Here is a 14,371-nt window from a genome sequence, read left to right on the forward strand (position 1 = left end):
GACACTTCTGAATGCAAGGACAGGGCAAAAGGAGGTTTTGTGGATACAGGGACAGCTAAGTTACCTTTCAAACTTAAGCCCCAGAGTGTTTGAAAAATAGTGCAACATTTCCCAAGATAAAACAGGAGTCTTATTTTCTGTTCTAACTCCAGTTCCCGGCTATTTTGTGGATGCTTTTAGATCTAGTTTAAAATGTCCCATGTATTTGAAAGCTTAGTTGAAATGCTGTAATTAAGTATCTTAGCTCAGTTCTGTATACTGCTGCTCTGCGTGTGTAGTTTAAATTAAACCATTTATAAATACAGCTCTGAGATTGAGATAAGCCAGACCAGGGGAAGGAAATGAGTAGTTGAAAGTTGGTGGCCACGGAGAGAAGACATTGTGTCAGGGAGGGAGAAGGCCATTAGAGTGTCATAGTCACATTGTCTTGCCTGTGAAGTCAAGCTAAGGGGAACTGAAGTAGGATCAGCTTTACAGAATGAGGCAAAGTGTCAGCACATGAATATGCTACGTCTCGTCTTCAAAAACTGCTGCAAGGTTCAGCTTTATTTTGGTGGACTCGATGCATATGACCCGCTTTATCCAGGGGAGATCCCAAGCCTCACCAATCGAATGTCCTCAGTTGTTGCTTGGAATAACTCATGAATGTGTGCACACCCCAGGCTTCAGAACCATGCATAAGCCAAATAAATTCCTTTTTTGTAGCACCAACCAAACTGCTGGATAGTGAAGTTTTTTCCCATTGAACTTGGAGAGCAAGTCCTAGAAGCATATTTAGGACACTTGCTTGGAAATTATGTCACTTCATTATGGGAATGGCTGTCACAACCATATTGTATCTTCCTTTGCAGGCATTGCTGATGTTCAAATGGTGCTACTTTTAAAATGTATTTATATAACGAGATGTAAAATACATGTTTAAATATATTAAACACATGGTTATGGCTGCCATTCCAAAGCCAAGGGTGTGGAATTCTAATTGCACAACACTCAGAACATAATGTTTGGGGTCAAGGGCAAAACGTCTGCATGTTTTTGTCCACCGGACAAGTACACTCAGTACCCTGCAGTGCACATCCTTAGGATGGCAGTTTACAGTACCACCGTATAGTTGGGGGATAGAGTATTGGCTGCTATTAAAGCAAGACGTGCACCCGCATGTACAGGATATTCAGGGTGGTATGCAAGCTTCATTATTGCAAAGCCTTTACTTTTAGGGTGAGCTCCCTGAGGAAGCAAAGTAAGCTCAGCTTGCATTAATAAAAGGGTTCCAGTGTAAAAATGTGGATTGATGACAAAATTCAACAATTTGTGGCTATTTATAATGCTCACAGAATGTTCCATTATTTTGTGCACATGCATTCAGAGGAATAGAAGATAGATTGATTTTATTTTTAAAGCAGTGTACCAATACAATATTTGCTGCTTGAGGAATAAATGGACCATTTGCAGTTAAACTTTCAAGCAATCTGCTTTCAAAATAAAATGTACCTCGAAAATATTTGCACTTTAGAAAAAGAAGGCTGCACTTTTCTTTTAACCTTGAATGGTGATACTCCCAAGAGAAAGGACAGTGTAGTTTGCTACACTATCCTTAAACCGTTTTTAGGTCTCGCCTGGCGTAGACTGCGCAGACATGCGCAGTCTCACTGGCAAAGATTTAATGATTTAGAGGAGATTTCTCTAGCGGGCTTTAAGCCCCGCCCATCTTTTCCATTGGTTGGCCTCACCATTTATGCTAAACGGTGGCCAGCCATTGGAAAAGAGCGTCTAGTGACGTACACTTTTCTCTTCTAGAGCCGTCCCAGTTGGACTGGCTCGCTTGCTTTAGGTTTGTATTAAAGGCTTTTCTTATCTTTATGGGGCCATGTGTTTCAAAGTCATGGCCCCATAAAGACAAGAAATCACCGCCGGGAGCTTCATCTGCTGTAAGCTCCTACGTCACCGCAAACCGCGCTGGGATTGGCCCAGCGTCGCAGGTTGCCTAGCAGGCAGCGGGGGGGGGGGCTCATCTCTTGTTTCCGGGGGTGTACAGCGTTGCCCGAATTTGAAAAACATTAACCCTCTTGCCCTGGCAGTTGAAGGACAGTGGGGCCCAACGCTTCCCCAGGCACTTTTTAGGCCTCGCCTGAGCCAACGCTTTAGCGCTGCTCTCGCGAGAGCTTTTGTAAATGGGGGATCTGGAAGTGCAAACGAGTGCTTTCAGGCCTCCAAATACAGTGCATGTGCGCCGGGCGCGCGCACCATTTGGCAGCCTGCACACCATTTGCTTTCACATTCGCGGCCGCTTGTTCCACATTAGTTTAACCTTCCAAAGCTCACCATCCATTTTAAGAACTGGCCTAGCTTTGTAGTCACAAAAAGTCGTCAGGTTTTCTTTCTAGTGAAATTAACGCAATGCATATCCACTGAATAGAACTAGCTGTAGGATTTGTGTACTTATTTCAACCATCTATTTTTGTTTTTATCCATTTCACGGGTGCACATGGAAGTTACAGGTAGTGACGTCGTTGCAATAATACCAATGAGAATGAAAGGTTAAACGATATCAAGTCCTGCTGTCACTATTTAACGACCAGGTCGTATGCAAATTATAGGTACCTCGCGCTTTCCATTTTATGACCCCCGTCGTTTCAGTGTCTTCGAAACGGGCACAGTCACATTTAATCCACGTCTTCACCTCGACATATCAAAGTTGCAGCCATTTGGGCACAAAAACACCGGGAGTCGCCTCGAAGGCACCGACCCCCATTTAAGGCGGATGGAAACCTGGAGGCCGTTCTTACCCTTATCATACTGTCCACGTGGCCTTCTCTCTGCCGCTCCGCTGAACAGAGCTGCCTGTGACTGTACATTGGCACAGGAAATATTTGCTTTGGGTGACATTATAAGCGATGTGCCGCCAGTCACTCGACACATCACTGGCGGGCAGCATGACAACCGCCTCATCCGAAGGGTAACGACCCTGTTTTTGTATTCTGGCCGGATTGTGCCTACTATGCCAGCAGCTCCTGGTGACGTTCCCTCGGGCACCTACCCGCTTCCACCCATCTACTGGCAGTAGATTTCTTAGTTTACATCTATAAGATGGGCGGAGTGGGCAGTAACATTGGATCAGGTGCACTGGACAGTTCCAAAACCATGTTAGCGCCGCTTCCTGTGTCGAGTGCCAACGTGACTAAAGTTGCGCTATTCTCGGAGGCGCACACAGAAACTCGTTTAAACAAGCATTTGCAACGCAATAGGTCTCGCATTTGTGAGAGTTTAAGCTATTGGCATTGTAAATAATAATGCATTTTATTTATGTTTTGAAAATCAACAAGTAAATAAAAAGCATTGTCATTTACAATGCCAATAGCTCAAACTCTAGTAAATGCGAGACCTATTGCATTGAAAATGCTTGTTTAAAGAGGGGTATTTGTTCCCTCACTCCTTTGAGGCTGGGGGATGTTACTATCCCACTAATCTCTGGCTTTCCTCACATGGCAGAACCGCCACTCTCCCCCGTGATTTTCAGGGCAGTACTTCACGGAGGGAAAACAAGGACAGTGGGGGTTTTACGAGGACGTCCTCTCCTCCAGATGAGCAGTGTCCCCAAAGCTGTGATGGGGCAGTTACCACTGCCCCGCATCTGGGAAGTGCCAGGCCCTGATCGGCGAGAAGAGCCCGTGCACCCCAGAGGGTTTGAGGCACAGTGCTCCCTCCCACTTAGCTGCAGCCCTTGTGTTTCCCTCGGAGAACGGCAGCACTGAGGCCAGAGAGGGCGGGATTGGTCCTTTCCCTCCCCGGCTCTGCGGGGCAGTTGCGGTAGCCTGTCCGTGCAGCTGAGCCTGTCACACAGCCATTCACACTGTCAATGCTGGCCGGCCACATGCGCCCCGCCCCCACCCACACGGCTCCCAACCCGGACACCCTCGGACGCAGAACCCTCCGCAGACATAGGACTTCCCTCGTACACACAGCCCTGCACAGGCACACTTGGCTTCCCTCATACACAGATTCCTGAAAGCAAGCACGGACCCGGCGTCCCTCGCACACAGAGCCCTCCACGGACACGCAGACAGCTAGCTACCTCACACCCAGTTGCTTGCGTGGATGCGCACATACCTCGGGTCCCACACACATGCCGAGCTCAGCCCCCTCTCTCCACGCTCCCTGCCCTGAATATGGATTATTTTGGCTGCCTTCTGGGGGAGAGTGTGCCGGAATGAGTGGGTAAGGCGCTGCATGTGTAATGGAGGGTCCCGCGAGCTGTGGGGGCCCGTTAGGTCTCACTGAGAGCGCTGCTCCTTATTTCTCAAGGGCTGGTGTAACCCGCAGCTCAGGATGTTACCGCGTCGCTTTTGAATGATGTTTTTGGCTTGAAGTTACTTTGTGGTTGGACGCGTAGGCAGAGGAGGCATTGGCATTCATTCATTGTAATCACATGATTCAAAGGTTGGTCGCACACTGCTCGTCACACCAGCAAGTTGCCCCAAGGAACTGTGGTGGATGTAGTGGCGACGGCGAGTACGCCTATGCCACGATGTATGTAAAAAAGTATGTGTTGCATTAGCCATCCCTGGACACGTGTTTCGAGGTAGTTGCCTCTCGTCAGCAGGGAGCAGGTCAATGTAAAGGGGTGCCGCGTGGACTGCCAAAATGTAATTAAAACAGGTGAAGTACCTCTCATGGCGCGCAGGTGCAGATCCATGGCTCGTCAGCCCGTTGGCTCAAGGGAGCCGTAATAAATGATTCAAAGGTTGGTCGCACACTGCTCGTCACACCAGCAAGTTGCCCCAAGGAACTGTGGTAGATGTAGTGGCGACGGCGAGTACGCCTATGCCACGATGTATGTAAAAAAGTATGTGTTGCATTAGCCATCCCTGGACACGTGTTTCGAGGTAGCTGCTTTGAATCATTTATTACGGCTCCCTTGAGCCAACGGGCTGACGAGCCATGGATCTGCTGAGGTTCTGATGGGTTGTCAAGGCAAGATTAGTGTATTCTGATTCTTGGAGGAAAAAATTCCAATTCAAAGCAAGTTGATTTAAACGTGAGCTAGTCCTTTATTTGCACTCATACATAGGGGTGGGTATGAGAAAAAACCAAGGGGTGGCACAGCCATGGATCTGCACCTGCGCGCCATGAGAGGTACTTGACCTGTTTTAATTACATTTTGGCAGTCCACGCGGCACCCCTTTACACTGACCTGCTCCCTGCTGACGAGAGGCAACTACCTCGAAACACGTGTCCAGGGATGGCTAACGCAACACATACTGTTCTTTATACATCGTGGCATAGGCGTACCCGCCGTCGCCACTACATCTACCACAGTCCCTTGGGGCAACTTACTGGTGTGACGAGCAGTGTGCGACCAACATTTGCATAATTCATTGTAATCATACTTTGTGTGTGCTGTAGGGAGACCGGCGTTGCAGAAACACTGATGCTGCTTCTACCTTCAATTGCACGAGGGCGCCAAACCTAAATGCAGGGGCATAACACGGGGCCCCTACAGCCCCTGCGGCGAGGGCTTCAGGGAGGCTCCTCTATTCAGCCTAAAGACTATGAGCACCACTGAGATACGGGTGTCTCAGGGGCCCCTCACTACGTTCTGTGTGGGAGCGGGCGGCGGGGCAGGGGATATCATTTTATTTTAGGCTACTGCCCCATTGGTTATAATGACATAGTGTGAGAAAGTGCCCTCTTTCTTGCATGGTATGCCCCCACTTTTTGCTAAATTGCTGAATGTACTTTGACTGAGTGTACCCTGGACTCCTGCCAATCAGGTGCCCAGGGCCTATGTTCCTTCCTTAAAACACCCAAACTCCAAATTGGCAAACCCTGGCCACATGTCAGCCCCTAGTAAATTGTACCCTAGGTACCCAGGGCCTTGTGACCAGGGAAGACCCCTAAGGGCTGCAGCACTCATTGTGCCACCCTTAGGGGCACTGTACCCTTACACACACACACTGCCTATGCAGGCTGAGTGTCTGGGTACAGGACAAAATGAAGAGTCGACATGGCACACATCTCTGTGTGCCATGCCCAACACACACACTGCCAAGGCATATGTCAGTCACCCCTCTGGCTGGGTGCCTTATGCCCATGGTGTGGGCACAGGAGCAGGAGCCCTGTGCCCCTACAGTACCCAGGTCCATTCCCGGGCTCTGTAAGTGCAGTGCTGCCATTTAAGAGCACATGGTGCTGAGAGCTCGTCAAACACAAGCTCCACAGCACCATAATGGCAACACTAAAGACTGGGAAGTTTGGTATCAAATTTCTCAGCACATTAAACCCACACTGATGCCAGTGTGAGATTTAATGTACCAAGCACCCCAGAGGGCATCTTGGAGATGCCCCCTTACAACTAACCTACAATCCACGTCTGCTCTGAGGCTGCCCAGGCTGCCACACAGCAGACACGTTGCTGGACCCCTGGGTGGGAGAGCCCCTGCTCTTCCGGGCCTGCAACAATGCACATCCTGGGTGAGGTGATAAATCTCCTCCCCCAGGATGAGCAAAGGGAAGCTTCAAAGGCCTACCGCCTCTAGGAGTTTCCCCAGGCCACTGCAACCCCCCACTCTGGCAGGAAGCTTGGCCGGAAACCCCATTCAAGGACAGGGGATGTGCCAGCCTGCTCACCCCACCCCTCAGGTGGGGGAGGCGAGGTGAAGCACATCTCCGGGCTCTCACCATCTTGAAGATGAGAGGCCCTACCCTATCAGGATTAGGCTACTGCCCCCCTCCCACAGGAGAGGGGCAGGATAGGGGGTGTACCCACCCCAGGACAAGGACCCATTGGTCCCTGGCCTTCACCTACCTGTAACGCCCCTAAATCTAGTATTTAGGGGCACCCTGAACCTTCCTTCCCCAGATTCCAGATTCCGAAACTACAAGAAGAGCGAGAAGAAAAGACCTGCCCTGCAGCTGCAAAGGAGAGGGAGACACCAACTGCTTTGGCCCCAGCCCTACCGGCCTGTCGACCTCGGACTTGCTCCTGCTCCAAACCCGGCATCTCTTGTGGCCAGCAACCTCAGAAACCCCGGAGGACCTGGCTACCTTTGAACTCTGATCCCCTGGGACTCCCATGAGTAGAGGCTCTACTCAGAACCTACCTTTCACCCCTGGCAGCAGCCCGGAACCGCGATCCCAGCCCACTCTGCACCCGCCAAGTCTGGCCGGTGCCGGAGTGAACTAAACCCACGAGGACGACCCCACGGCGACTGTGACCCCGAGTCCGGCACCCAAGGACCCCCCTCGACTATCCTGAAGAAGCTTGCAGCCTCAGAACAGAGTGCCACCCCAACCGCGATCAACAAGAGGGTAAGATTTCCGACATCAAAAGGCACCCCGGCGCCCCACGGCCCTCTGTGCCCAATCCCGGGGTACCTACCTATCCTCCAACTACCCAACTTACCCCTCGAAGTGGTGGTGGCACCTGAAGAGTCCTCGTCCCCGAGCCCGCAGTCTTTTTCCAAACCGGAGATTTCCCTAGAAATCAATTGAGCGCCCGACGGCTCAAAAGCACCCTGCACCCTGCCGCCCGAGTGGCCCTGGCAGTGAAAACTCTACTCTAACCTACTTCCCCACTTGCCCTGAGTAAGTGACCAGGAGCCCAGCTCCCACAGCCGTCCTGAAACCCATGAGGGTGAACTGACTGTACCTACCTGACACTGGGGGACCCCTGAGTCTATGCCCAGAACTTCAACTCTGCCAGTCGAGTACTTACCCGTAAACCGCTAACTTCATTTTCCTCATAGGGTAACATTGACTGGCTTTTTCTTGAAAACTCATTTTTATTCCATAGGAAACCATTGACTGTTTTTCTGTGAAATTTCTTCTAAGTGTTGATTTCTGCAATTTCTAAATATTCATCAAAAATCGTATAACATCTGAAAACGTAATTACTTACCTGTTTTGGATAAAAGTCCCAGTACTGAGTCTAGACACCCAGTACTGGATTACAAAAGTAACGATAACCTACTGTACCTGTAACCTACATTTCCTTCCATAGGGAATCATTGATTGTTTGCTCTGAAATATTTTCTAAGTGCTAACTTTTGAAATAGCTAAATATTAGATAAAAATCATTACAGTACCAAAGTCGACTTTCAACAGCTGATTCTGAGAACTGACCCAGGACTGGATCTAGGATCCAAGCCTGGAATTACAAAAGTAATTTAAAAAGTAATCTGTTGCATATAATTTGAATTTATCATTGAGCTCAATGTATTGTGTTTAGAAATAGAGTTGCCTACTGCAACTACTTGTAACTGTTTACTAAAAAGTCTATTGCATATACAAAAGTATTTTTATGAAACATCTCCTGTCGAGAAAGTATATTTTAATTCCAAGTGTTGGTTCTAAAATAAAACAAGCATATATTTTTTTATATACAAACCATTGGCCTAGAGTTCAGTTATTGAGTGTGTGGAATTATTTGCTGACTGAGTGTGTACAACAAATGCTTTACACTGTCCTCTGATACTGCCTTACTGCTCGACCAGGCTACCACTTTGGAGAGTAAGGTTATATCTAACGTTAACCTCTGTTAAACCCTTGGGGTCTGTGGACTCTGTACACCCTGTACCTATTAAGGAACAGTATATACAGAGCCACTTTCTCACACATAGCGCACAATACTCCTGTGAACGGTGCCTAGGCGCTTTACAAAACATAGATACATCTTCTTTTGTTCAGTAGATCTAATCCTTGCGTTAATAACTTCATATGGCTGAAGACTGTGTCAGGCCTGCCGGGACTTGTCCAAAACCTGCAAGTTGCCATAGAACTCTGCAGTAAGTGCATGAACTCACTAAGCTGCCCTACTGGTTAAAGTGATGTTTCTAAGGTAGAATATGCTACAGTTTGATGCTTACTCTGTCCTGAGACAGTACAATCTGAGGATTACCAATACGTCCAGTATTAGGGTTTGATCCTTGTCCCTTGACACTTTTTAGGTCACGGAAGTGTGGCGCTTGGCAGAATAAGTTGAAAATCTTCGACTCCTCGTGATTAGCTGCCTTACTACTCTGCATCAAATATCCATGTTGAGACGATGCTTTTTATTACATAATCAACATCAGCCGTTTGCTCACTATAAATATTTTTGCAAAGAAATGTTGAAAAAACAGCAGTAAGTTATGCTGGTTGCTATAAAAATTTTACCTAGCACGTTTTGTGAAGTGACTAACTTTAGCAATCATTGGCAAAGCAAATAGGTCTCGCCTATGGCCAAGTTCTTAGTTTTGAAAATCGGGTGCGGGTGGGTACTAAATAGAAAGGTATTTCCGAAGCCTGGTCGGACATGGGAATATCTTAACCCATCGTTGGATCCAGTGTGTCACAAGGGTTTTTTCGGGTGCTTCATAAATAAATGAGATATTTAGGACACATCACACCTGCTGTCTTTGCAGGGTACGTGCAGCTACAAGTCTTTGCCAGCCCACTAGGCACCTACACATCAGATGCAGCCAGGTGCTATGCAGACTGTCTCGCAGTTTTCATCCAACAATTTTTTTCTCTAGGTAGTCTTTGCTTTGACCTCTGAAGTCCGTCCTCACATTGTCAAGGCCGTGTGCCGATCCCCCATTCACGCAGACAGCTGCTGATAAAAAATGATGCACTAAAATGCATAAACAACACAGTTTTCAGTCTTGGCGGTTGTAATACCTCAACGTTTAATCCAGTTCAGCTGATGTTCATAGGGGCAACTGAAACTACAAGTTTCAGCATGCTTTGTGCAGTTGGCCGACAGACATGAGCTGGGTAAAAAAAAAATCCCCCTTTTGATTGATAGTGTTGTCGGCTATATCACTACAGAAAAAGCAAATTATTATCCCAGATGCTTAGCTGGAAACAGTGCAGCAGGTGCAGCGGCACCGGACCCAGTGACCTTATGGTTAAAGCCCTATGCATTTGTCAAGGATGCTGAAGGGCACTGCTACCGGCTCTCACCGTACAGGGGCACCTGCCCCTTTAAGAGCGCAGGCCGTAGCAGTAGAGCGCATCAAAACTGATGTGGCAACGCTACTAGTTAACAGCTGCAGTGATTATATAATTTCAGGATAAAACTGCAACAACAAAAAAAACTGTTTCTATTTCTGTCTGCAAGCAGCATCTGCTTTGCTTTGACCCTTCCACTCTTGCTCCATATCTTCCTTCTGTAAAAGGACGTGTAAGCGGACATGGGTGTCGGCATACTTGCTGGAAACTAATTCTGAGGAGCAAAGGCTGCTAAACTGTTTTTCCTCTGCCCACCAAGCTCCCTCCCGTCCAGCATGTCCCCTTCATGAGCTTGCAATGCAATAGGTCTCGCATTTACGCGAGTTTAAGATATTGGCATTGTAAATGACAATGTCTTTATTTATGTTTTTAAAAAACAAAATATAAATAAAAGGCATTGTCGTTTACAATGCCAATAGCTCAAACTCGCGTGAATGCGAAACCAATTGCATTGCAAATGCTTGTTCTAGTTTCCGCCAATAAATGTCTATCTTCTTTTACCCCTTCTTCTCTTCCCCCAAAATGCTCAGAAATGTTGAAAACATTCTCCCACCTCCCTCACAATCTTCAAACCATTGTCAGCAGACTGAGACACGCACATTGTTTTGAGAGTTTTTGCCTTTCAAAATCCTCAAGGATAACTTCTCTCTATTCTCTAACTACTGGCACTTCTTGATCATTGTCTCTCTAAACCAGGAGACTCCTCCATCCCCATAAAGTCGTGTCGGATAACTCCTATGCTCATATAACCTGGCTTTGATCTGTGCGCCCTAACTTAACTCCCTTCCACTTTTAAATCTGCTATGGCTAGGCAAGGCCAATTAAAAGGTTGTAGAATGTACAACTCATCTTACATTTATAGGAACCAACCCCTGTCCAAACACTAGTCAGGGTTCAGAGCTGCATACAGTATTGAAATGGTCACCCTCAAATCCTGAATGAGGGTCACCACATCTTGAACATCTGATGATCTTCATTGATTATTCTTCTGCTTTCAATAAAATGGACCACCATTGATTGATAGCCACAATAGAACAGTGCATAGGCATGAAAGAAAATGTCCTGAAGTTGTTTCCCTCGCAATACGCCATCTCGTGGTAAAAATTGGAGGCTATGTTTCTTCATTGACCATACTAACCTTTGGGCTCCTCCAGCCCCCAAAGGTGTGTATTCTTGCACCAGTTCTCTTTAACATTTATTTGAAACAACTGGACTTAATAATGAGAGACCCTGGAGTAAACCTCCATCAGTACAGCCATAACACTGAGCTGTACCTTGCACAACAACTTTCGCAAAATCACCAACCTGTAAAGCTATCTTTGCTGGCTTCACTTTTGAATGAAAGACTGCTCCCTTTTTGACTCAGATTAAACAGAATTTCTTATTTTATCCTTTTCTGCGAAAAAGTTTGATCCATTCCTTTCTAGGTCGAGCCTAGAGGCAGCTCGCTTACGCTGCTCTGCGAGGCATGCTGTAATGTCTCCGGGAAGTTAGAAGACACCCACCACACTCCCACCGCTTGTGATTGGTTACATAGTCTGTCTTTCTAAATGCCATTGTTTTGGTTCGTGGATAGAGTACATCTGTCGCGCCTTGTACATGTTTTGTTTCCGCCCTGACGTTTGCTCCTGCTGCATGTTTCTGTTGTAATCTTATCCACTTGGTACGTTCCTATCCCCCCCTCCCTTTCACCTCCTATTGGTTCCACCCCTCCTCTGTCACAAACATTCTACTGTGCCCTCTCTAGTTCTGCTGGAACCTGTGGTGGTGAATAGACCAATAAAGAAGAGTTACCTCCTTACCTGCTCTTGGTCTTCATTAATACACTGGCAACGATTCGCTGTGTAGGGACGGCTCACCACCACCCCCAATTTCTTCTTCAAATCCAGCTTTCCTGTTTTGACGGCGGTTGGGAGTACCTCGTTGTCCTTTATCTGCTTCGAATTCAAGTAAGACTGTGCCTGTGTGCTTCGTCATGCTGCTGCCTGCCTTCTGCTGACAAGAGGAGCGCTTTTACTACCTTTGTTTCCATTTTTCAGTGCTTCAATGGACTTGCGACTATTTCCCTGCCTGTGGCCCCTTAGCACTGCCACTGCTGAGGTAGCGTGTAACACCTGTTCCTGCCGCGGCATCTCGGCTCTGACTACTGCCGGTGGTACGAGGGTGGTTGCTTTCAGCACTTGTTAAGCTTTCCGCCTCGTTTCATTGGAGTGCCTCTGTGACTTAGTCATTAGTCCCTGCTTGTGGCCCCTCAGCGCTGCCTCTGCCTTGTAGCGGGTGTCTTTCTTTCTCTGCCTCAGCGCTGTCCCGTGTTGGCAGGTGGTTGCCGTCTGAGGCGCTATTAGTGAAGACGCCTTCTTCGGTGGTGTCCCCAGGGTGGCGTGTGGCAGTCTTTCTTGTTTTGGAGATCGCTGTCTGGGGCAGCCCCTGTAAGGTTTTCTCCAGTCTGCGGCCAATTTTCTGACACGATCTTGACGGGAGTCGAGCATTCCATCTCGCGCGCTCATAGCGCTCGCAGCTGATCCGTCATAATTGACACTTCTCAGCTGAGGCGATTGGAGGTGTGGTTCCGATTTGATCCTCCAGGTGGCAGCGTGGCTCTACTGTTTAGTCCTTGTGGGGATATTCATGTGAACAGCAACGTGTTTATCTTCTTGGTCTCCAGCGTTATTCTCCACTCTAATTCACGATGTAGCTGTGGAAAACCTCCACCAAGTTTTCTGTTTTACTCCTTTCGCTGATGGGCACAGCTCTTGGAGTTTCCCTGCCTGTCAATTCACGCTGACAGGCACAGCAGCACACTGTTGCTATCACTGATGGGCACAGTTGTTATCACTTTTGTCGTGCTTGTCTGCTCACGCTGACAGGCTCAGCTTCCCCTTTGATAAATATTGCTCAGTCACACGTTCAATGTGATTTACTTTGCTGGTAATTTTCACCAGGGTATTGCAATGTAATTTTGGTGATGTTCATCTGCGTATTTCATGCTGACTGTCCAAGCTTGTACCTTTTGCTTTTCTGTACTGCTGCATTCTAAATTGCATTGTACTTCTGGTTTTGCATTTGGGGGGTCGTAAAGCATTTGTGAGAAAATTTGTGTTTCTTCACTTCATACTTACCAACGTTTTCATTGTCCTGTATTGTGGTACTTTACCCCTCCAGCCAGCTATTGTTAAATTATGGCAGCTGCTAATATGTCGCAGCCCCCACCTTTCCTTAACAAGTCAGGAGAACCTGTTCTGCCTTGGAAACAATGGTTTGGGTTACTGGAGTCCTATTTAATTGCTGTCGGGGTGGGGGGGTACGGGGGGGGGAAATTTTCTCATTTACGTAAGTTACACACCCTGTTACACAATTTGGGCATTGAGGGACGTAAAGTCTACGATGATATTTCAACTAATGCAGAAGGTGGAAGTGACAGTGATGATGATGAGAATGTGTATATGGTAGCAGTAAACAAACTACAAAAACATTTCAGTAAGAAAATAAACGTAGTGTTAGAGAGACATAAGTTCTTTTCAAGAACACAGGGCAAAAGTGAGAAGGTTAAACCATTCATTGCAGCATTAAAGGGTCTAGCGAACACATGTGAGTTTGAGTCCCTTCAGGATTCCCTAATTAGGGACCAGTTGGTCAGGTGCACCAACAATCATAAGATTCAGGAGAGACTTCTGGTTGCCAATCCTGACCACAAGGAAGCCATTGATATAGCGGTTGGGATTGAGCACACAGCTGATTGTATGGTTGAAATGAAAGGAGAAGGGGGTAAAACTATGTAGGTCAATGCCATAAGCAAAGATCACAAAAATAAGATGGCTATCACCTTACCTCCGGGAAATAAACTCAAGTGTTATAGGTGTGGGAGCCCAATACACCTAGCCAACAACCCGGTATGCCAAGCACGTTCTGTTGTCTGCCACAAATGTGGGAAGAAAGGACATTTGTCCAGGGTTTGTCATGATCAGCGCTCGAAATCTGTGTTGGAGATCAAGCCTCAATCATTTCCAGATCCCAAGTTGATCTTTCAACTAAAAGACACAGACAATACGGACAAATTTCCTTCTTGCAACATCACTCTTGATAATAAAACGCTAACTGTCTTTGCTGATTCATGTTCCCCATACACCCTTGTTGATGCTAAGGTTTTTTCTCAACTTTTTCCCTCATGGGAAGATACTGTACAGCCCCCTGACATTCAACCAGGAGGCTACAATGGGGACCCCATACCCTTGTTGGGCATGACCACTAAGGAAATAGGGTTCAAAGGGAGGAACACGGTGGGAAAGATTTACATTACCCAGAAGGGGTCCAACTTGTTGGGATGGAAACGCCAGAGAGAACTCGGGATTAAGTTAGATCCCAACAGTCCTGACCAGGTTCT

At 47.3% G+C, this 14,371-nt stretch overlaps 1 protein-coding gene across 1 annotated transcript in view; it reads left to right on the forward strand.

Moving 5' to 3' along the window:
• The window catches only part of MRPL12 (mitochondrial ribosomal protein L12), an 89,783-nt gene that overhangs the window by 522 nt on the left and 74,890 nt on the right, over positions 1 to 14,371 (forward strand). The window lies entirely within an intron of this gene.

Source organism: Triturus cristatus, chromosome 7 (genome assembly GCF_964204655.1).
Source record: "Triturus cristatus chromosome 7, aTriCri1.1, whole genome shotgun sequence".
Classification (NCBI taxonomy): Eukaryota; Metazoa; Chordata; class Amphibia; order Caudata; family Salamandridae; genus Triturus; species Triturus cristatus.